Source organism: Bombina bombina, unplaced genomic scaffold (assembly GCF_027579735.1).
Source record: "Bombina bombina isolate aBomBom1 unplaced genomic scaffold, aBomBom1.pri scaffold_450, whole genome shotgun sequence".
Lineage (NCBI taxonomy): Eukaryota > Metazoa > Chordata > Amphibia > Anura > Bombinatoridae > Bombina > Bombina bombina.
In genome coordinates, this window is record NW_026513078.1 from 221,728 (window position 1) to 245,860 (window position 24,133).

At 43.0% G+C, this 24,133-nt stretch overlaps 1 protein-coding gene across 1 annotated transcript in view; it reads right to left on the bottom strand.

Moving 5' to 3' along the window:
• Nucleotides 1–24,133, bottom strand: part of LOC128644699 (hyccin 2) — a gene marked incomplete in the record, with an annotated part of 276,864 nt that overhangs the window by 180,499 nt on the left and 72,232 nt on the right. The window contains 1 exon segment of the mRNA XM_053697212.1: nt 9,921–10,019.

The following is a 24,133-nucleotide window of genomic DNA, read 5'->3' on the forward strand; positions in this document are numbered from 1 at the left end:
AGTAAAGCAAATTAATTTTTTACAGTGTGTATAATAAGCTAACAGAGCATTGCACCCACTAGCAAATGGATGATTAACCCCTTAGTTCAAAAAACGGATAAAAAAAAACGATAGACGTTTTTTTAACAGTCACAACAAACTGCCACAGCCCTTCTGTGGGCCTACCTTCCCAAACAAACGACTTTGGAAAGCCTAAGAGCCCTTTAGAGATATCCTATAGCATTCAGTGGACTCCTGGAAGAAGCTGGATGTCTCAGTCTGTAAAAGTTACTACGCAATAAAGCGCTAAATTAGGCCCCTCCCACTCATAGTAACACAGTGGAAAGCCTCAGGAAACTGTTTCTAGGCAAATTTAAGCCAGCCATGTGGAAAAAAACTAGGCCCCAATAAAGTTTTATCACCAAAGTATATATAAAAACGTTTAAACATGCCAGCAAACGTTTTATATTGTAAATCTAGAGTATTACCTCAGAAAGTAAGCATGATACCAGTCGCTATTAAATCACTGTATTCAGGCTTACCTTACATAAATCTGGTATCAGCAGCATTTTCTAGCATTTACATCTTCTAGAAAAAAATTTAACTGCACATACCTCATAGCAGGATAACCTGCACGCCATTCCCCAGCTGAAGTTACCTCTCTCTTCAGTTATGTGTGAGAACAGCAATGGATCTTAGTTACAACCTGCTAAGATCATAGAAATCACAGGCAGATTCTTCTTCTATTTTCTGCCTGGGACAAAATAGTACAACTCCGGTACCATTTAAAAATAACAAACTTTTGATTGAAGAAAAAAACCAACTACGTTTCACCACTTCTCTCTTACTACCTCCATGCTTGTTGAGCGTTTCAAGAGAATGACTGGATATGGCAGTTAGAGGAGGAGCTATATAGCAGCTCTGCTGTGGGTGATCCTCTTGCAACTTCCTGTTGGGAAGGAGAATATCCCACAAGTAATGGATGATCCGTGGACTGGATACACCTTACAAGAGAAAAAAACTTTCCAATTTACTTTATTATCAAAATTACTTCATTCTCTTGGTATCCTTTGTTGAAGGAGCAACATAGCACTACTTGAAGCTAGCTGAACACACAGGGTAAGCCAATGACCAAAGGCATATACATGTGTAGCCACCAATTAGCAGATAGCTCCCAGTGTGTTGCTGCTCCTGAGCCAACCTAGGTATGCTTTTAAACAAACAATAACAAGAGACTAAAATAGATTAGATAATAGAAGTAAATAGGAATGTTGTTTAAAATTTACTTTGTTTAAAACAAAACAACAAAACAAATAACAGAATTTATTTTTATCTGATAAATTCATCAAACATCAAATTGGTAAAACTTTGTAAAAGTATGTAAGGAGGATCAAGTAGCCGCCTTACAAATCTGCTCCACAGAGGCCTCGTTCTTAAAGGTCCAAGAAGAGGCCACAGCTCTAGTTGAGTGAGCCGTAATCCGCTGTCTCATAGGCCAAACAGATAACGTTCCTCAACCAAAAAGACAGAGAAGTGGAAGAGGCCTTTTGCCCCCTACGCTTCCCTGAATACACCACAAATAAGGATGAAGTCTGTCTGAAATCTTTCCTGGCCTGAAGATAAAACTTCAGGGCTAAAACTACATCCAAGTTATGCAGTAAAATTTCCTTAGACGAAGAAGGGTTAGGACACAAGGAAGAAACTACTATCTCCTGATTGATGTTACGATCTGACACCACCTTGGGAAGGAATCCAAACCCAGCGCGAAGCACAGCCTTATCAGTGTGAAAAACCAGGTAAGGGGGCTCAGATTGCAAGGCCGCTAACTCAGAGACCCTGCAAGCCGATGCAATAGCCAGAAGAAATAGAACCTTTCTAGGAAAGAATCTTAATGTCAAGCGCATGCATAGGCTCAAACGGAGCCCTCTTCAAAACCTTAAGAACCAAGTTTAAGCTCCGAGGAGGAGCAGAATTTTTAAAGACAGGTCTGACCCTAGACAGAGCCTGAACAAAGGACTGAATATCAGGAAGCTCCGCTAGCTTCTTGTGTAAAAGCACTGACAACGCCAAAATCTGTCCCTTTAAGGAAGTGGCGGCAAGACCCTTATCCAGTCTATCCTGGAGAAAGGCCAGAATCCTGGATACCCTAACCTTGTGCCAGGGATATCCATGTTCCTTGCACCAGGATAAGTAGGTCACCCATACCTTATGATAGATTCGACGAGTGACCGGCTTCCTGGCCTGGATGAGAGTATCAATTACTCTCTCAGAAAAACCTCTCTAAGCCAAGAGTAGGCATTCAATCTCCATGCAGTCAGCCTCAGAGAATCGAGATTTTGGTGTAGAAAGGGACCTTGAACCAGCAGATCTCTGCGCCAGGGTAAGCTCCATGGAGGAGACAATGACATCCCTACCAGATCCGCAAACCACGTCCTCCGCGGCCAATCAGAATGGTTGAAGCTTGCTCCTGTTTGATGCAGGCCACCACTCGAGGAAGAAGTGGCAGTGGTGGAAAATTTAAATTAGGTTGAACACCTAAGGCACAGCTAAGGCATCTATCAGCTCTGCCTGTGGGTCTCTGGACTGCGACCTGTATCTTGGTAGCTTGAAGTTGAGTCTGGACACCATGAGGCCTATCTCAGGTGTCCCCCATCTGTTGTAGATCTCCGCAAACACTTCGGGATTAGAGACCAACCCCTGGATGAATTGACTGTCTGCTGAGAAAGCCCGCTTCCCAGTTGTCCACACCAGGTATGTGGATCGCTGAGAGAGAACAATTGTGTTTCTCTGCCCATTCCAGAATCCAAGATACTTCCTTCATGGCTAGGGAGCTTCTCGTTCCCCCCTGATGGTTTATGTAAGCCACCAAAGTAATGTTGTCCGACTTGAATCTGATGAATCAGGACGACCCCAGGTGGGGCCAAGCTCTCAGAGCATTGAATATCGCTCGAAGTTCCAGAATATTAATTGGTAGAGTCGACTCCTCTCGAGTCCACCTGCCCTGTGCACGTCTGGCACCCCAAACAGCTCCCTATCCTGATAGACTTGTGTCCGTGTTCACAATCACCCAGGATGGCCTCAAGACAAGAAGGATGTCCCCTGGGCCAGCTGACCCAGACGGATGCACCAAGAGAGGGATTCCCTCACTCGGTTGTCCAGAGAGATCTGTTGGGATAGATCTGAGTGATCGCCGTTCCATTGTCTCAACATGCATAACTGAAGAGGTCTGAGATAGAACCTTGGCGAATGTAATGACATTTAAACTGGATACCATGAGCCTGATCACCTTCATACACCTGGCCACAGATGGCCTTGAGGAGGTCTGAAAGACAAGACAACAAGAGCCCTCAAGTGGTCCTCAGCGAGACTGCAGGACGGAGCCTGAACCAGGATATCGTCCAAATAAGGAGCCACCGCAATACCTCTGGCTCTCGCAACCGCGAGCAGCTCTCCGAAAACCTTCGTAAAGACTCTTGGGGCAGACCGAACGGTAGGGCCACAAACTGGAAGTGTAGGTCCAGAAAAGCGAATCTTAGGAACCTGAAGTGGTCCTTATGGATTGGCACGTGAAGGTAAGCATCCTTAAAATCCATTGTCATCATGAATTGCCCCTCTTGAACTAGGGGCAGAATCGATCTGATCGTCTCCATTTTGAACGATGGAACTGACAGAAACTTGTTTAAGCACTTTAGGTCCAGAATTGTGCAGAACGTGCCCTCCTTCTTTGGGACCACGAAAAGGTTTGAATAGTACCCCAGTCCCCTTTCTGCTAGAGGTACTGGAACGATTACTCCGAGAGATGAGATCCCTCATGCACTCTAGAAAGGCGTTTCTCTTCTTTGGTCTTGAGGAGACGTTTGACAGGAGGAATCTGCCCCCGGACGGATGAGTCTTGAACCCTATTCTGTAACCCTGGGTGATAACCTCCAGAACCCAAGGATCCTGGACGTCTCTCATCCAAGCCTCTGCGAACAGAGATAGTCTGCCCCCTACGCGATCCAGAGACGGATCAGAGGCCGCCCCTTCATGCCGACTTTGTCTCTACGTGCTTCTTACTCTGCTTGGACTGCTCGGTCTTCACAGCAGGCTGCTGGCGTTGAGACTTGTCCGAACGAAAAGGGATGAAAAGTAGAGCCCTTAGGCTTATTCTTCTTATCCTGCGGAAGGAAAGCACCCTTGCATCCCGTGACCAGGACTGGACCAAAAAGAACTTTCCCCTGAAACGGAAGGGACTTGGAAGTCATGTCAGCAGACCACGACTTTAACCATAGAGCCCTGCGGGCTAGAACAGAGAAACCTGATGTCTTGGCATTCAGACGAATAACCTGCATGTTTGCATCACAGATAGAAGAATTAGAAACCCTTAAGGCCTTAATCTTTTCCTGTATCTCCTCGAGGGTAGTCTCCACCTCGACCATAGCAGACAGTGCATCACACCAATTGCCGCTGCTGGTTGGAAAATAAACCCAGTGAGTTGGAACATCTTTCTCAACATGGATTCTAAATTTTTATCCATGGGCTCTTTGAACGTCAAACTATCCTTGAGGGAAATAGTCGTACGTTTAGCGAGCGTGGAGATAGCTCCATCCACCTTAGTAATGGCCCCCCAAAGCTCAAGCTGAGAGTCCGGAACGGGGAACAGCTTTTTAAAAAAGAGGTAGAGGGAGAAAAGGACGAGCCCAGTTTCTCCCACTCATTCTTAATAATTGTAGCCATCTTCACAGGAACTGGGAAGGTCTGAGGCACCACCCTGCCCTCGTAAACCCTATCTAGCTTAGGAATTGAAGGCTCTTCCGGATGTTTTGGTTCCACAACCTCCAACATAGCAAGCAATTCTTTTAGTAAAAAGCGCAAATGCTGCATCTTAAACTTAAAATCTGGCTCCTCCGTAGCCGGAGATTTAGAAGACGCCGATTCCGTCCCAGAGAGAGCGCCCTCTGACGAGTCGGAGGCGTCCTCCTCATCGGATAATCTCTCAGAGACATCCAATGGAGTAGATGTCCCCTGGGACGGAAGGCAATGTCTTTCCCTTCGCTTGTGCTTTGCAGGGCGTGGTAGGGCATGGAAGGCCGCCGAAACCGCCTCTTGCAACTGGGCAGCGAAATCTGGCGGCCACGAGGCCCCTCCTGCAGGAGGATTAGTAAGGCCTTGGGGCGCTACATGTGTAATCGGAGATGAATGTTGGGAAGGCACCTCGCGGGACGGAGAATCCTCAGAGGTGGACGGCTTAGTAGTACTTAATATATTATTCTTTTTAGATATTGCAATCTTATCAAAGCATGTGGAACACAGCTGAGCAGGCGGATCAACCTGTACCTCCTAACAATTAACACAGGTATTAAATTTAATTAGAAGAAGAATAGAAAGAGTTTCACTTTTTATCTGATGAAACAACCCTTGCAGGTTGAGAAACGCGTCATAAAATAAAAGTCAAATTTTTTTATTTGAAGTTGTCTGTGTTGTGGTTCATATATGCCTATTGAACAACACACATAAGATCACTCCTCTGCAGAACCTGAAGTCCAGATAGCAGGAGATAGATACCAAGTTGCAACTAGAACAAGTGCCTTTGGAGCCTGGCTCCTACAGTGTATTAGCCACTGTTAAGTGCTAGCCTGCTCTCTTGCACTGGTCACAGCACAGTGCCACACCATCTGGTAAGCATAATATCTACATATATCTGTACCTGCATTCCAGACGATATCACGCTATTGTGGCGCCCTCTTTCTATTCTTCTTCTATAGTTGTTCCATACTCTCTGGGATCAAGAGGAGCAGCCTGATTCATCATCATCTCTTTCAAGAGGACATCTTTATCCCCTATTTACCACCACTATATGGACAATAAACAGGACTAACACGGTAGACCTGATCTACTATATCCAAAGTATAATATCTAGTTTTAAATTGTATATTGTTTTCCATTACTAACATCAGCGCTCTTTAATATCCCTTTAATGGGATATTTTTACCTATTAAATTTAATTAAAGGAGGGAGCACCCTTTAACATATCAGAGTCCTCCATAGCTTGTGCTTTTAATACGGACTGAGATAGATTAAATGGCACCTTTATACACTAAAGGCCAGGGCACTCAACACCTCCTATGAACCGGACCACGGAGAAACTAGTATGTCTCCCGCAAATGCCGATCAGGAAAGAGGAAACTGAAGAGGCCACAACTGGTCACATGGAGTGCCATACAGGACCACCCCTGCACTATAGAGAAAGCGCGCCAAAAAAAAGTCTGCGCCGATCTTCCCTGACTGTTCACACATTGCTAGAGCCTCATCTCACACATGACGTAGCATTAACACAATAAATCCCCCTTCCAAGGAAATTAACCCTTGATTCTATACAGATAAAAGGAGACACACTGTGACCCTGTCTTCTTGTGTTATCATATGTGTATAAATGAAACAATGTTACCAGAATCTATGCCGTGGAACAGGAACATGGCCCTTCAAGTGTGACAGGTTAGCAGCATCGCTCCTGACATGGACTTGAGTGAATAAAGGCAGGCAGCGAAACTCGTCAATGCCGATTGCCAAGGAGCTGTTAACATGAGTTGGGATGGTTTCGCAGAGACGCCCTGCATCTCGGGACTCTAACTTTCATCCATGCTCTCACTGAGAGGCTGACTGGATTACTTAAAACTCCAGTCCTATTTCGAAGAGTACTACCCTCCATAAGAGACTACTCCAAATATTCTGACACTTCTCTGCCAACCTCCTGTGACGAAAGGCAAAGAATGACTGGGGGATGAGGGGAGTGGGGGAGGTATTTAAGCCTTTGACTGGGGTGTCTTTGCCTCCTCCTGGTGGCCAGGTTCTTAATTCCCACAAGTAATGAATGAAGCAGTGGACTCTCCTCCCATTATGATGGAAAATGTGTTTTCGTTTATTTCATTTATTGATAAGTTTGTTCCTCAACTGTTTTACCCCCTTATCCACTGTATTACTTATATATATTATATATCTACTAGCTAACAGTTATAAAAGTATCTCTGCAAGTAGGAGTCCACATCTTAATTATCCCCACAAGTACTTATTATATCATCTGGTTTAAAGAAAAAGAAAAAAAAAGTTTTCCAAGAATTTTTACTTAATTTGTGACGGGCGGCCAGCAACCAAAGACATGGATCACTTTTGACCTGAAAGGTTTGGGATATATTCATTACTTATAAATGACTGGACAATTAGCCTACTTAATCCTTAAAGGGACCATCAAATCCAAACTTTGTATTGTTTAAAAAGATATATAATCCCTTTATTATCCATTCCTCAATTTTGCACAGCCAACATGGTTATATTAATTATACTTTCAACCTGTGTGATTACCTTGTATCGAACGCTTTTTTGACAGCCCCCTGATCACATGGCTATTAATTATCTATTTATTTATTTATTTATTTGCATTTTAGCCAATTAGTGCTGGGTCCTGGACAACTCCATGGGAGATAGCACAATGTGATCTATAATGGCACACATGAACTACCAGTCTCCTGTAGTGAAAAGCTAATGAAAAATCATGTTATAAGAGGCTGTCTATAGTGGCTTAAAAACAGGCAGACAATTAGAGGTTTAAATTTTATAAAGTATATTAATATAACAGCAAAGCTGGGGAATGCGTAGTAAAGGCTTTAGCTATCTTTTTAAACAATAACATTTTTGGTGTTGACTGTCCCTTGAAACATAATCTGTTATCTTCTCGCAGCTACTATGTTCCTTACTAATATATGGATATACTTCTGGCAACTTTCTCTATAACTTAGTTTACTCCACCACTTATTTATAGTTATTATTATTATTCTTTATTTATAAAGTGCCAACAGATTCCACAGCGCTGTCCATGGGTACAAAAATAAAAGTACAGTACAATACAATATAAAAAAGACACCAGACAAAGTTTACCAAACAAATACAGGGGGAATTGAGGGTCCTGTTCCCGTAGGAACTTACAATCTAGATTAACTTGGTTTGTAAGCACACTCAGAGGGATTCATTTTTAACATACCGTAAATCCCTAATGTTTCATTTTGAAAAGGCTCTTATTTTTATTTTTTCCTTTAGAGAGATTGTTAGGAAGATATTTCCTCCATGTTGTTGGTCTAACCTTTATTATATTACTTATGAATAGTCAGGGAGAGGTCTTTATTTTTTGTTTTCCATAATATACCAGAGGTTCTCTCTTCCAAGAATAGTTTTAAAGTTATCCATAATAACAGGTTTAAGAGTGGCCTATATCTTATTAAACTGCCTTAGCTTACAATCTTTTTGTGATGGAGGACCAAAAGTGTCCTCCAATGTTACAATGAGAAAGGGGGAAAATAGAGATTGCTTATATATTGTATATGTGAAGTTATTTACCTTTATATTGTGTGCTAATATGCCTGTATCTTTTTCCCCAATTATCTGTATGTTGCATCAGCATTTTCAATGAAAAAAAAAAAAAATATCTATGAGCAGCACTGCTGTAAATGATGTTTCTCAGTCTCCATAAACTAATGTCCCCCCAAACATAAGTCCCCTGGCCATCAAGTAACCCTTCTGGTACCAGTGTGCAAAGCCCTGGGCTGTGAGCAATAAAAATAAAATATACTTAACTATCCACTCACCTACTGAACATACCTGTGTCCAGTAGTAAAGCCCCATCCAAGTTAGGTAACACCAACTCATGATGTTTTCTAGAAATGTACCCCGACATAGCCAGCAGAAGGTAACTAGGGACCAGTCCCAGTGACCACTGCGGCGGGCTGGTGAAAAACTCCAACAAAATAATTAAATTCACCAGCCATGGTACCTGTTCTCACAAGGGGTTCTGAAAAGCACCTTATTTTGAATGAATCGGGTATGGATGAAACCAGAAAAAAAATGAGGAAAAAAGTAATCTGCAGTGTAATATTAAAAGTTAATAAAATAACCTTAAATGCACTTGTGTAAAAAGTTCAGAAGGATGAACCAGCAGAATCACAATCAGATCAAAGTGCAAAGATATACAGTACATGCAGTAGCAAAGGTCAGTGTCAGGGTTCTGTCAAAGGCAACAGCTGTGTGGAGAGGGGTCAAACCTTCATTCCTAATCCGTACAAAATAAACACTGCTGCTGGAGCAAAGCTTCATCTCAGCCTACCTTCCTGCCAACTGGCAGAAACATGATCTAACCCAGGCAGAAACAGGAAGTGTCTCACCTACTCTAGTGACCAGAGCACAAGAAGCTATAAAACAGTTCTACAAGAGTGCAAAAGAAAATTACATTCAGTATTGACAAACAAACTGCAAGACCCCATCAAGCAGTGAAGACTTTAGGGATAATTTTTAGGACCTTTGGCAGATTTATTTAGAGATGTAAACCACAAGGGATAGGACGGAGTTTGATATTCCATCTGTAACACTTTATTAAACTGCACTCTTCCTACTAGTCCTGTACAGATATTTGGGGAAAATAGCCTTATCTGACTATTTTCAAATTTTTCTACCTTTTTTTTTTCAAATGTTAGATGATGCTTTTAAGGGATTACAAAGACACATGGAAAAAGTGTGCTGGTTTTCAAAAGGAAAACTACAATTGCAGAGCATTATTCTTAATACTTTAACACAGCGGTAGACAATAGGTCACCATCAGATGTTTCAGCCCGTCATTTTCAGGAGGACAGAATGCCATGTTTCTAAGTCCAGAAATCACATTCACTCTTTCTCCAATCTCCATGCACCTTGTTCTCTCACACACCCCTTTTATGGCTTTTAACAGTTTTGCTTCGGAGTATGGGGCTAGGGATTAGAAGTATAACAATACCTTGTTGAGGGCTGGAAAAAGAGAAGGCAACCAATATCTGTACATCACTGCTTTAAATCATTTACTGTCACAGAGGACTGTAATGCACTGCAGGCTCACATATTAGTAATGCATTTGCGGAGAGAGGTTACAAAGTGTGAGCACTCACCTGAATTACAATCAAGTCAGATCTCTTTAAAGAGAAGAGGAGAGTGGTCTTCTTCGCTTTTGGAATGCATTGGTTTATTTTCAGTGGATCCTTGGATCACTGTATAGAGAAAAGGGAGAGCTATTAAATGCTTATTCACACATAAGTTACAATTCAGGTATCTTAGAATTAAAGTATAGTCTTTTGCAAAATTTGCAGTCTTTGAATATCAGGCTACAGGCTACAAAATATACAATATCAAGCTGGTGTTGCTATGCTAAAAAATATTGTTCGCGAAAATGTATTCTATTAAGGATTATTTCAAAATCTTCTGTCTAAATTCTCTACTGTAACTATGCTTATTTAGTAAATTTATTCAGCTGTGTTTGCAGCAGCACATTTTAAAGTGAATGTAAATTTTGATGCTAAAGTGCCCGGTTTTTAAAAATTTGATTAAAAACAGGGGCAATTTAATTCATCAAAATTTACATTTCACTCCTGTTGTGAAAAAAAATGTACTATTTAAACTTGACAGCAGCTCCACTTCCTCCAGTCATTGCAAGCCATTTCTGATGTCAGAAATGATGGATAGGTCATCCTCCAATCATCAATGCCGTGATTGGAGGAAGCCGGATTCCTCATTTTAGACCCAGGAAGAGGTTTTGCGACGCGTGGAGGAAGCTGGAGCTGCTGTCAAGATCAAAAGGTAAGTTTTTTTCACAACACGAGTGAAATATACATTTTGATGAATTAAAGTGCCCCTGTTTTTAATCGAATTTTTAAAAACCGGGCACTTTAGCCTCAAAATTTACATTCACTTTAAGAAGCAGAAACCGTTTAATTTTTCCTCTCCGCTACCTCAGTGGCGAGATCAATCACCCCGACACTCGCTTGTTACGGTCATTGACATGCCCTGCTCTATCACAAATGGTTGCGCCAGAGCAGGGGCAATGTTAAAATTTTGCCATTGCAAACCTGTCTGCCTGCAGGAATGGTAAATTTAGCCCTAGATACATGTAACTCAAGAAAAACATAATTTATGCTTACCTGATAATTTTATTTCTCTTGTGGTGTATCCAGTCCACGGATCATCCATTACTTGTGGGATATTCTCCTTCCCAACAGGAAGTTGCAAGAGGATCACCCACAGCAGAGCTGCTATATAGCTCCTCCCCTCACTGCCATATCCAGTCATTCGACCGAAACAAGACGAGAAAGGAGAAACCATAGGGTGCAGTGGTGACTGTAGTTTAATTAAAATTTAGACCTGCCTTAAAAGGACAGGGCGGGCCGTGGACTGGATACACTACAAGAGAAATAAATTTATCAGGTAAGCATAAATTATGTTTTTTCTTGTTAAGTGTATCCAGTCCACGGATCATCCATTACTTGTGGGATACCAATACCAAAGCTAAAGTACACGGATGATGGGAGGGACAAGGCAGGAACTTAAACGGAAGGAACCACTGCCTGAAGAACCTTTCTCCCAAAAACAGCCTCCGAAGAAGCAAAAGTGTCAAATTTGTAAAATTTTGAAAAGGTGTGAAGCGAAGACCAAGTCGCAGCCTTGCAAATCTGTTCAACATAGGCCTCATTTTTAAAGGCCCAGGTGGAAGCCACAGCTCTAGTAGAATAAGCTGTAATCCTTTCAGGGGGCTGCTGTCCAGCAGTCTCATAGGCTAAACGTATTATGCTCCGAAGCCAAAAGGAGAGAGAGGTTGCCGAAGCTCTTTGACCTCTCCTCTGTCCAGAGTAAACGACAAACAGGGCAGATGTTTGACGAAAATCTTTAGTAGCCTGTAAGTAAAACTTCAAGGCACGGACTACGTCCAGATTATGCAAAAGACGTTCCTTCTTTGAAGAAGGATTAGGACACAATGATGGAACAACAATATCTTGATTGATATTCCTGTTAGAAACCACCTTAGGTAAAAACCCAGGTTTGGTACGCAGAACTACCTTGTCTGAATGAAAAATCAGATAAGGAGAATCACAATGTAAGGCAGATAACTCAGAGACTCTTCGAGCAGAGGAAATAGCCATCAAAAACAGAACTTTCCAAGATAAAAGTTTAATATCAATGGAATGAAGGGGTTGAAACGGAACTCCCTGAAGAACTTTAAGAACCAAGTTTAAGCTCCACGGGGGAGCAACAGTTTTAAACACAGGCTCAATCCTAACCAAAGCCTGACAAAATGCCTGGACGTCTGGAACTTCTGCCAGACGCTTGTGCAAAAGAATAGACAGAGCAGAGATCTGTCCTTTTAAAGAACTAGCTGATAAGCCTTTGTCCAAACCCTCTTGGAGAAAGGACAATATCCTAGGAATCCTAACCTTACTCCATGAGTAACTCTTGGATTCACACCAATAAAGATATTTACGCCATATCTTATGGTAGATTTTCCTGGTGACTTTCCTGACAGGCTTCCGAGCCTGTATTAAGGTATCAATGACTGACTCGGAGAAGCCACGCCTTGATAGAATCAAGCGTTCAATCTCCATGCAGTCAGTCTCAGAGAAATTAGATTTGGATGATTGAAAGGACCTTGTATTAGAAGGTCCTGCCTCAGAGGCAGAGTCCATGGTGGAAGAGATGACATGTCCACTAGGTCTGCATACCAGGTCCTGCGTGGCCACGCAGGCGCTATCAGAATCACCGATGCTCTCTCCTGTTTGATTTTGGCAATCAGTCAAGGGAGCAGAGGAAACGGTGGAAACACATAGGCCAGGTTGAAGAACCAAGGAGCTGCTAGAGCATCTATCAGCGTTGCTCCCGGGTCCCTGGACCTGGATCCGTAACAAGGAAGCTTGGCGTTCTGGCGAGACGCCATGAGATCCAGTTCTGGTTTGCCCCAACGATGGACCAGTTGAGCAAACACCTACGGATGGAGTTCCCACTCCCCCGGATGAAAAGTCTGACGACTTAGAAAATCCACCTCCCAGTTCTCTACGCCTGGGATGTGGATCGCTGACAGGTGGCAAGAGTGAGACTCTGCCCAGCGAATTATCTTTGAGACTTCTAACATCGCTAGGGAACTCCTGGTTCCCCCTTGATGGTTGATGGAAGCCACAGTCGTGATGTTGTCCGACTGAAATCTGATGAAGCTCAGTGTTGCTAACTGAGGCCAAGCTAGAAGAGCCTTGAATATTGCTCTTAACTCCAGAATATTTATTGGGAGGAGTTTCTCCTCCTGAGTCCACGATCCCTGAGCCTTCAGGGAGTTCCAGACTACGCCCCAACCTAGAAGGCTGGCATCTGTTGTTACAATCGTCCAATCTGGCCTGCGAAAGGTCATACCCTTGGATAGATGGACCCGAGAAAGCCACCAGAGAAGAGAATCTCTGGTCTCTTGATCCAGATTTAGTAGAGGGGACAAATCTGAGTAATCCCCATTCCACTGACTTAGCATGCATAATTGCAGCAGTCTGAGATGCAGGCGCGCAAATGGCACTATGTCCATTGCCGCTACCATTAAGCCGATTACTTCCATGCACTGAGCCACTGACGGGCGTGGAATGGAATGAAGGACACGGCAAGCATTTAGAAGTTTTGATAACCTGGACTCCGTCAGGTAAATTTTCATCTCTACAGAATCTATAAGAGTCCCTAGGAAGGAGACTCTTGTGAGTGGTGATAGAGAACTCTTTTCCACGTTCACTTTCCACCCATGCGACCTCAGAAATGCCAGAACTATCTCTGTATGAGACTTGGCAATTTGAAAGCTTGACGCCTGTATCAGGATGTCGTATAGATACGGAGCCACCGCTATGCCTCGCGGTCTTAGAACCGCCAGAAGTGAGCCCAGAACCTTTGTAAAAATTCTCGGGGCAGTGGCCAACCCGAAGGGAAGAGCTACAAATTGGTAATGCCTGTCTAGAAAGGCAAACCTTAGGAACCGATGATGATCTTTGTGAATCGGTATGTGAAGGTAGGCATCCTTTAAGTCCACTGTGGTCATGTACTGACCCTCTTGGATCATGGGTAGGATGGTCCGAATAGTTTCCATTTTGAATGATGGAACTCTGAGGAATTTGTTTAAGATCTTTAGATCCAAGATTGGTCTGAAGGTTCCCTCTTTCTTGGGAACCACAAACAGATTTGAATAAAATCCCTGTCCTTGTTCCGTCCGCGGAACTGGATGGATCACTCCCATTACTAGGAGGTCTTGCACACAGCTTAGGAATGCCTCTTTCTTTATCTGGTTTGATGATAACCTTGAAAGATGAAATCTCCCTTGTGGAGGTGAAGCTTTGAAGTCCAGAAGATATCCCTGAGATATGATCTCCAACGCCCAGGGATCCTGAACATCTCTTGCCCACGCCTGGGCGAAGAGAGAAAGTCTGCCCCCCACTAGATCCATTTCCGGATAGGGGGCCGTTCCTTCATGCTGTCTTGGGGGCAGCAGCAGGCTTTCTGGCCTGCTTGCCCTTGTTCCAGGACTGGTTAGGTTTCCAGGCCTGTCTGGAATGAGCAACAGTTCCCTCTTGTTTTGAAGCGGAGGAAGTTGATGCTGCTCCTGCCTTGAAATTTCGAAAGGCACGAAAATTAGACTGTTTGGCCTTTGATTTGGCCCTGTCCTGAGGAAGGGTATGACCCTTGCCTCCAGTAATGTCAGCAATAATTTCCTTCAAGCCAGGCCCGAATAAGGTCTGCCCCTTGAAAGGAATGTTGAGTAATTTAGACTTTGAAGTCACGTCAGATGACCAGGATTTAAGCCATAGCGCCCTACGCGCCTGGATGGCGAATCCGGAATTCTTAGCCGTTAGTTTAGTCAAATGAACAATGGCATCAGAAACAAATGAGTTAGCTAGCTTAAGCGTTCTAAGCTTGTCAATAAAATCATTCAATGGAGCTGTCTGGATGGCCTCTTCCAGGGCCTCAAACCAGAATGCCGCCGCAGCAGTGACAGGCGCAATGCATGCAAGGGGCTGTAAAATAAAATCTTGTTGAATAAACCTTTTCTTAAGGTAACCCTCCAATTTTTTATCCATTGGATCTGAAAAAGCACAACTGTCCTCAACCGGGATAGTGGTACGCTTTGTTAAAGTAGAAACTGCTCCCTCCACCTTAGGGACCGTCTGCCATAAGTCCCGTGTAGTGGCGTCTATTGGAAACATTTTTCTAAATATAGGAGGTGGGGGAAAGGGCACACCGGGTCTATCCCACTCCTTGCTAATAATTTCTGTAAGCCTTTTAGGTATAGGAAAAACGTCAGTACACACCGGCACCGCATAGTATCTATCCAGCCTACACAATTTCTCTGGAATTGCAACTGTGTTACAGTCATTCAGAGCAGCTAATACCTCCCCAAGCAATACACGGAGGTTCTCAAGCTTAAATTTAAAATTAGAAATCTCTGAATCACGTTTCCCCGAGTCGGAGATGTCACCCACAGACTGAAGCTCTCCGTCCTCATGTTCTGCATACTGTGACGCAGTATCAGACATGGCTCTAACAGCATTTGCGCTCTCTGTATCTCTCCTAACCCCAGAGCTATCGCGCTTGCCTCTTAATTCAGGCAATCTAGATAATACCTCTGACAGGGTATTATTCATGATTGCAGCCATGTCCTGCAAGGTAATCGCTATGGGCGTCCCTGATGTAATTGGCGCCATATTAGCGTGCGTCCCCTGAGCGGGAGGCGAAGGGTCTGACACGTGGGGAGAGTTAGTCAGCATAACTTCCCCCTCGACAGAACCCTCTGGTGATAATTCTTTTATAGATAAAGACTGATCTCTACTGTTTAAGGTGAAATCAATACATTTAGTACACATTCTCCTATGGGGCTCCACCATGGCTTTCAAACATAATGAACAAGTAGCTTCCTCTGTGTCAGACATGTTTAAACAGACTAGCAAGCTTGGAAAACACTTTAAAACAAGTTTACAAGCAATATAAAAAAACGTTACTGCGCCTTTAAGAAACACAAATTTTCCCAAATTTTGAAATAACAGTGAAAAAATGCAGTTACACTAACAAAATTTTTACAGTGAATGTAATAAGTTAGCAGAGCATTGCACCCACTTGCAAATGGATGATTAACCCCTTAATACCAAAAACGGAATAACAAATGACAAAAACGTTTTTTTAAACAGTCACAACAACTGCCACAGCTCTACTGTGGCTTTTTACCTCCCTCAATACGACTTTTGAAGCCTTTTGAGCCCTTCAGAGAAGTCCTGGATCATGCAGGAAGAAGCTGGATGTCTGTGTCTGTAATTTTTGCTGTGCAAAAAAACGCTAAAATAGGCCCCTCCCACTCATATTACAACAGTGGGAAGCCTCAGGGAACTGTTTCTAGGCAAAATTCAAGCCAGCCATGTGGAAAAAACTAGGCCCCAATAAGTTTTATCACCAAACATATGTAAAAAAACGATTAAACATGCCAGCAAACGTTTTAAAATACACTTTTATAAGAGTATGTATCTCTATTAATAAGCCTGATACCAGTCGCTATCACTGCATTTAAGGCTTTACTTACATTACTTCGGTATCAGCAGCATTTTCTAGCAAATTCCATCCCTAGAAAAATATTTTAACTGCACATACCTTATTACAGGAAAACCTGCACGCTATTCCCCCCTCTGAAGTTACCTCACTCCTCAGAATATGTGAGAACAGCAAAGGATCTTAGTTACTTCTGCTAAGATCATAGAAAACGCAGGCAGATTCTTCTTCTAAATACTGCCTGAGATAAACAGTACACTCCGGCACCATTTAAAAATAACAAACTTTTGATTGAAGAAATAAACTAAGTATAAAACACCACAGTCCTCTTACGACCTCCATCTTAGTTGAGAGTTGCAAGAGAATGACTGGATATGGCAGTGAGGGGAGGAGCTATATAGCAGCTCTGCTGTGGGTGATCCTCTTGCAACTTCCTGTTGGGAAGGAGAATATCCCACACGTAATGGATGATCCGTGGACTGGATACACTTAACAAGAGAAATAAAGTTTTTGCTTTCACTTAGAACAAAAATTATAAAAAAAAAATATATAGTAGAGTTTACAAACATTACTGATTTATTCACTTGAAACTCAATATTTATAAAAACATAATTTATGTAAGAACTTACCTGATAAATTCATTTCTTTCATATTGGCAAGAGTCCATGAGCTAGTGACGTATGGGATATACAATCCTACCAGGAGAGGCAAAGTTTCCCAAACCTCAAAATGCCTATAAATACACCCCTCGCCACACCCACAATTCAGTTTAACGAATAGCCAAGAAGTGTGGTGATAGAAAAAGGAGTAGAAAGCATCAAAAAGGAACTGGAAATATAATTGTGCTATATACAAAAAATCATAACCACCATAAAAAGGGTGGGTCTCATGGACTCTTGACAATATGAAAGAAATTAATTTACCAGGTAAGTAATTATATAAATTATGTTTTCTTTCATGTGATTGGCAAGAGTCCATGAGCTAGTAACGTATGGGATAGCAATACCCAAGAATAAGTTTTTCTCATAAATGCAAGAAAAAACAAACATAAGCAGAGGAATCAAACTGAAATAGCTGCCTGAAGAACTTTTCTACCAAAAACTGCTTCCGAAGAGGCAAATACATCAAAATGGCAGAATTTAGTAAATGTATGCAAAGAAGACCAAGTGGCTGCTTTGCAAATCTGATCAACTGAAGCTTCATTCTTAAAAGCCCACAAAGTGGAGACTGATCTAGTAGAATGAGCTGTGATTCTCTGAGGCAGGGCCTGACCCGACTCCAAATAAGCCTGATGAATCAAAAGCTTTAACCAAGATGTCAAGGAAATAACAGAAGCTTTCTGACCTTTCCTAGAACCAAAAAAAGACAACAAATAGACTACAAGTCTTCTTGAAATCTTTAGTCCCTTCAACATAATATTTCAAGTCTCTTACAACATCCAGAGAATGTAAGGATCTCTCCAAAGAATTCTTAGGATTAGGACACAAAGAGGGGACAACAATTTCCCTATTAATGTTGTTAGAATTCACAACCTTAGGTAGGAATTTAAATGAAGTCCGCAAAACTGCCTTATCCTGATGAAAAATCAGAAAAAGGAGACTCACAAAAAAAGAGCAGATAATTCGGAAACTCTTCTAGCAGAAAAGACTGCCAAAAGGAACAACACTTTCCAAGAAAGTAGTTTAATATCAAATGAATGCATAGGTTCAAAAGGAGGAGCCTGTAAAGTCTTCAAAATCAAATTAAGACTCCAAGGAGGAGTAATTTATTTTTATGACAGGCTTGATATGGACCAAAGCCTGTACAAAACAGTGAATATCAGGAAGCTTAGCAATCTTTCTTTGAAACAAAACAGAAAGAGCAGAGATTTGTCCCTTCAAGGAACTTGCAGACAAACTTTTATTCAAACCATCCTGAAGAAACAGTAAAATTTTAGGATTTCTAAAAGAATGCCAGGAGAATTTATGAGAAGAACACCATGAAATATATGTCTTCCAGGCTCTATAATAAATTTTCCTAGAGACAGATTTACAAGCCTGTAACATAGTATTAATCACTGAGTCAGAGAATCCTCTATGACTAAGCGGTCAATTTCCATACCTTCAAATTTAATGATTTGAAATCCTGATGGAAAAACGGCCCTTAAGACAGAAGGTCTGGTCTTAAAGGAAGTGGCCAAGGTTGGCAACTGGACATCCAGACAAGATCCGCATACCAGAACCTGTGAGGCCATGCTGGTGCTACCAGAAACACAAACGATCATTCCATGATGATTTTGGAAATCACTCTTGGAAGAAGAACTAGAGGTGGGAAGATATAAGCAGGCTGGTAAAACCAAGGAACTGCTAACGCATCCACCGACTCCACCTGAGAATACCTGGACCTGGATAGGTACATGGGAAGTCTCTTGTTTAGATGACAAAACACATCTGGATGGAGCGACCACTCCCCCGGCTGAGATAATCCACTTCCCAATTGTCTACACCTGGGATATGTACCATAGGAATTAGACAAGAGCTGGATTCCGCCCAAGAAAGTATCCACAATACTTCCTTCATAGCTAGGGGACAGTTGTGATATTGTCTCTCTGAAAACAAATGAACGGTTCTCTCTTCAACAGAGGCCAAACCTGAAGAGCCCTGAAATTGCACGGAGTTCTAAAATATTGATTGGTAATCTCGTCTCTTGAGATTTCCAAACCCCTTGTGCTGTCAGAGATCCCCAGACAGCTCCCCAACCTGAAAAAGACTTGCATCTGTTGTGATTACAGTCCAGGTTGGACGAACAAAGGAGGCCCCTTGAACTATATGATGGTGATCTAACCACCAAGACAGAGAGAGTCGAACATTGGGATTTAAGGATATTAAATAGGATATCTTTATTTAATCCCTGCACCATTGAATCAGCATACAAAGCTGGAGAGGTCTCATATGAAGACGAGCAAAGGAGATCACGTCCAATGCTGCAGTCATGAGACCTAAAACTTCCATGCACATAGCTACTGAAGGGAAAAATTGAGACTGAAGGCTCCGACAAGCTGAAACCAATTTAATTTGTCTCTTGTCTGTTAGATACAGAGTCAGACACTGAACCTCTGGAAACCTAAAAAGGTGACCCTTGTCTGAGGAATCAAGAAACTTGTTGGTAAATTGATCCTCTAACCATGTCTTTGAAGAAACAACACTAGTTGATTTGTGTGAGATTCAAAATTTTCAGATCCAGAACTGGCCTGAATGAATTCTTTCTTTGGGACAATTAATAGATTTAAATAAAACCTCAAACCCTGAATGGAACTGGTATGATTACCCCTGAAAGCGCTAGATCTGAAACAGACTTCAGAAAAACCTGAACCTTCACTGGATTTGCTGGGACGCGTGAGAGAAAGAATCTTCTCACAGGGGGTCTTACTCTGAATCCAATTGGATACCCTTGAGAGACAAAACTCTGAATCCATTGATTTTGGACAAAATCTGCCCAAATAAGTTTAATCTGCCCTCACCAGCTGAGCTGGAATGAGGCCTGCGCCTTCATGCAGACTTGGGGACTGGCTTTGGCTTCCTAAATGGCTTGGACCAAATTGTTACCATGGAAAGAAAGAGATAGTAATCTACACTTGGATACCATGTCAGTATTCCAATATCTGAGCCACAAAGCCCTAACATCAATTTTGATGATATCAAAAAATGGCATCACAGATAAAATGATTAGCATGTTAAAGCAAGCGAACAATGCTAGACAATAAGGATCTGTTTCCTGTTGCGCTAAGCTTTCCAACCAAAACGTTGATGCAGCTGCAACATCAGCCATAGAAATGGCAGGCCTCAGAAGATAGCCATAATATAAATAAGCTTTCCTTAGATAAGATTTAAGTTTCAACTTTTTAAACCTAGAAGAAAGAAAAACAGAATTTATGTTTACCTGATAAATTTCTTTCTCCAACGGTGTGTCCGGTCCACGGCGTCATCCTTACTTGTGGGATATTCTCTTCCCCAACAGGAAATGGCAAAGAGCCCAGCAAAGCTGGTCACATGATCCCTCCTAGGCTCCGCCTACCCCAGTCATTCGACCGACGTTAAGGAGGAATATTTGCATAGGAGAAACCATATGGTACCGTGGTGACTGTAGTTAAAGAAAATAAAATATCAGACCTGATTAAAAAAAAACCAGGGCGGGCCGTGGACCGGACACACCGTTGGAGAAAGAAATTTATCAGGTAAACATAAATTCTGTTTTCTCCAACATAGGTGTGTCCGGTCCACGGCGTCATCCTTACTTGTGGGAACCAATACCAAAGCTTTAGGACACGGATGAAGGGAGGGAGCAAATCAGGTCACCTAAATGGAAGGCACCACGGCTTGCAAAACCTTTCTCCCAAAAATAGCCTCAGAAGAAGCAAAAGTATCAAACTTGTAAAATTTGGTAAAAGTGTGCAGTGAAGACCAAGTCGCTGCCCTACATATCTGATCAACAGAAGCCTCGTTCTTGAAGGCCCATGTGGAAGCCACAGCCCTAGTGGAATGAGCTGTGATTCTTTCGGGAGGCTGCCGTCCGGCAGTCTCGTAAGCCAATCTGATGATGCTTTTAATCCAAAAAGAGAGAGAGGTAGAAGTTGCTTTTTGACCTCTCCTTTTACCTGAATAAACAACAAACAAGGAAGATGTTTGTCTAAAATCCTTTGTAGCATCTAAATAGAATTTTAGAGCGCGAACAACATCCAAATTGTGCAACAAACGTTCCTTCTTTGAAACTGGTTTTGGACACAGAGAAGGTACGATAATCTCCTGGTTAATGTTTTTGTTAGAAACAACTTTTGGAAGAAAACCAGGTTTAGTACGTAAAACCACCTTATCTGCATGGAACACCAGATAAGGAGGAGAACACTGCAGAGCAGATAATTCTGAGACTCTTCTAGCAGAAGAAATCGCAACTAAAAACAAAACTTTCCAAGATAATAACTTAATATCAACGGAATGTAAGGGTTCAAACGGAACCCCCTGAAGAACTGAAAGAACTAAATTGAGACTCCAAGGAGGAGTCAAAGGTTTGTAAACAGGCTTGATTCTAACCAGAGCCTGAACAAAGGCTTGAACATCTGGCACAGCTGCCAGCTTTTTGTGAAGTAATACCGACAAGGCAGAAATCTGTCCCTTCAGGGAACTTGCCGATAATCCTTTTTCCAATCCTTCTTGAAGGAAGGATAGAATCCTAGGAATCTTAACCTTGTCCCAAGGGAATCCTTTAGATTCACACCAACAGATATATTTTTTCCAAATTTTGTGGTAAATCTTTCTAGTCACAGGCTTTCTGGCCTGAACAAGAGTATCGATCACAGAATCTGAGAATCCTCGCTTCGATAAAATCAAGCGTTCAATCTCCACGCAGTCAGCTGGAGTGAAACCAGATTCGGATGTTCGAACGGACCCTGAACAAGAAGGTCTCGTCTCAAAGGTAGCTTCCAAGGTGGAGCCGATGACATATTCACCAGATCTGCATACCAAGTCCTGCGTGGCCACGCAGGAGCTATCAAGATCACCGACGCCCTCTCCTGCTTGATCCTGGCTATCAGCCTGGGGATGAGAGGAAATGGCGGGAACACATAAGCTAGTTTGAAGGTCCAAGGTGCTACTAGTGCATCCACTAGAGCCGCCTTGGGATCCCTGGATCTGGCCCCGTAGCAAGGAACTTTGAAGTTCTGACGAGAGGCCATCAGATCCATGTCTGGAATGCCCCACAGGTGAGTGACTTGGGCAAAGATTTCCGGATGGAGTTCCCACTCCCCCGGATGCAATGTCTGACGACTCAGAAAATCCGCTTCCCAATTTTCCACTCCTGGGATGTGGATAGCAGACAGGTGGCAGGAGTGAGACTCCGCCCAAAGAATAATTTTGGTTACTTCTTCCATCGCTAGGGAACTCCTTGTTCCCCCCTGATGGTTGATGTACGCAACAGTCGTCATGTTGTCTGATTGAAACCGAATGAACCTGGTCCTCGCAAGCTGGGGCCAGGCCTGGAGCGCATTGAATATCGCTCTCAGTTCCAGAATATTTATCGGTAGAAGAGATTCTTCCCGAGACCAAAGACCCTGAGCTTTCAGGGATCCCCAGACCGCGCCCCAGCCTATCAGACTGGCGTCGGTCGTGACAATGACCCACTCTGGTCTGTGGAACATCATCCCTTGAGACAGATTGTCCAGGGACAGCCACCAACGGAGTGAGTCTCTGGTCCTCTGATTTACTTGTATCTTCGGAGACAAGTCTGTATAGTCCCCATTCCACTGACTGAGCATGCACAGTTGTAATGGTCTTAGATGAATGCGCGCAAAAGGAACTATGTCCATTGCCGCCACCATCAACCCGATCACTTCCATGCACTGAGCTATGGAAGGAAGAGGAACGGAATGAAGTATCCGACAAGAGTCCAGAAGCTTTGTTTTTCTGGCCTCTGTTAGAAAGATCCTCATTTCTAAGGAGTCTATAATTGTTCCCAAGAAGGGAACCCTTGTTGACGGGGATAGAGAACTCTTTTCCACGTTCACTTTCCAGCCGTGAGATCTGAGAGAGGCCAGGACAATGTCCGTGTGAGCCTTTGCTCGAGGAAGGGACGACGCTTGAATCAGAATGTCGTCCAGGTAAGGTACTACTGCAATGCCCCTTGGTCTTAGCACCGCTAGAAGGGACCCTAGTACCTTTGTGAAAATCCTTGGAGCAGTGGCTAATCCGAAAGGAAGCGCCACGAACTGGTAATGTTTGTCCAGGAATGCAAACCTTAGGAACCGATGATGTTCCTTGTGGATAGGAATATGTAGATACGCATCCTTTAAATCCACCGTGGTCATGAATTGACCTTCCTGGATGGAAGGAAGGATAGTTCGAATGGTTTCCATCTTGAACGATGGGACCTTGAGAAATTTGTTTAAGATCTTGAGATCTAGGATTGGTCTGAACGTTCCCTCTTTTTTGGGAACTATGAACAGATTGGAGTAGAACCCCATCCCTTGTTCTCTTAATGGAACAGGATGAATCACTCCCATTTTTAACAGGTCTTCTACACAATGTAAGAACGCCTGTCTTTTTATGTGGTCTGAAGACAACTGCGACCTGTGGAACCTCCCCCTTGGGGGAAGTCCCTTGAATTCCAGAAGATAACCCTGGGAGACTATTTCTAGCGCCCAAGGATCCAGAACATCTCTTGCCCAAGCCTGAGCGAAGAGAGAGAGTCTGCCCCCCACCAGATCCGGTCCCGGATCGGGGGCCAATATTTCATGCTGTCTTGGTAGCAGTGGCAGGTTTCTTGGCCTGCTTTCCCTTGTTCCAGCCTTGCATTGGTCTCCAAGCTGGCTTGGCCTGAGAAGTATTACCCTCTTGCTTAGAGGACGTAGCACCTTGGGCTGGTCCGTTTTTACGAAAGGGACGAAAATTAGGTCTATTTTTTGCCTTGAAAGGCCGATCCTGAGGAAGGGCGTGGCCCTTACCCCCAGTGATATCAGAGATAATCTCTTTCAAGTCAGGACCAAACAACGTTTTCCCCTTGAAAGGAATGTTTAGTAGCTTGTTCTTGGAAGACGCATCAGCCGACCAAGATTTCAACCAAAGCGCTCTGCGCGCCACAATAGCAAACCCAGAGTTCTTAGCCGCTAACTTAGCCAATTGCAAAGAGGCGTCTAGAGTGAAAGAATTAGCCAATTTGAGAGCATTGATTCTGTCCATAATCTCCTCATAAGGAGGAGAGTCACTATCGAGCACCTTAAGCAGTTCATCAAACCAGAAATATGCGGCAGTAGTGACAG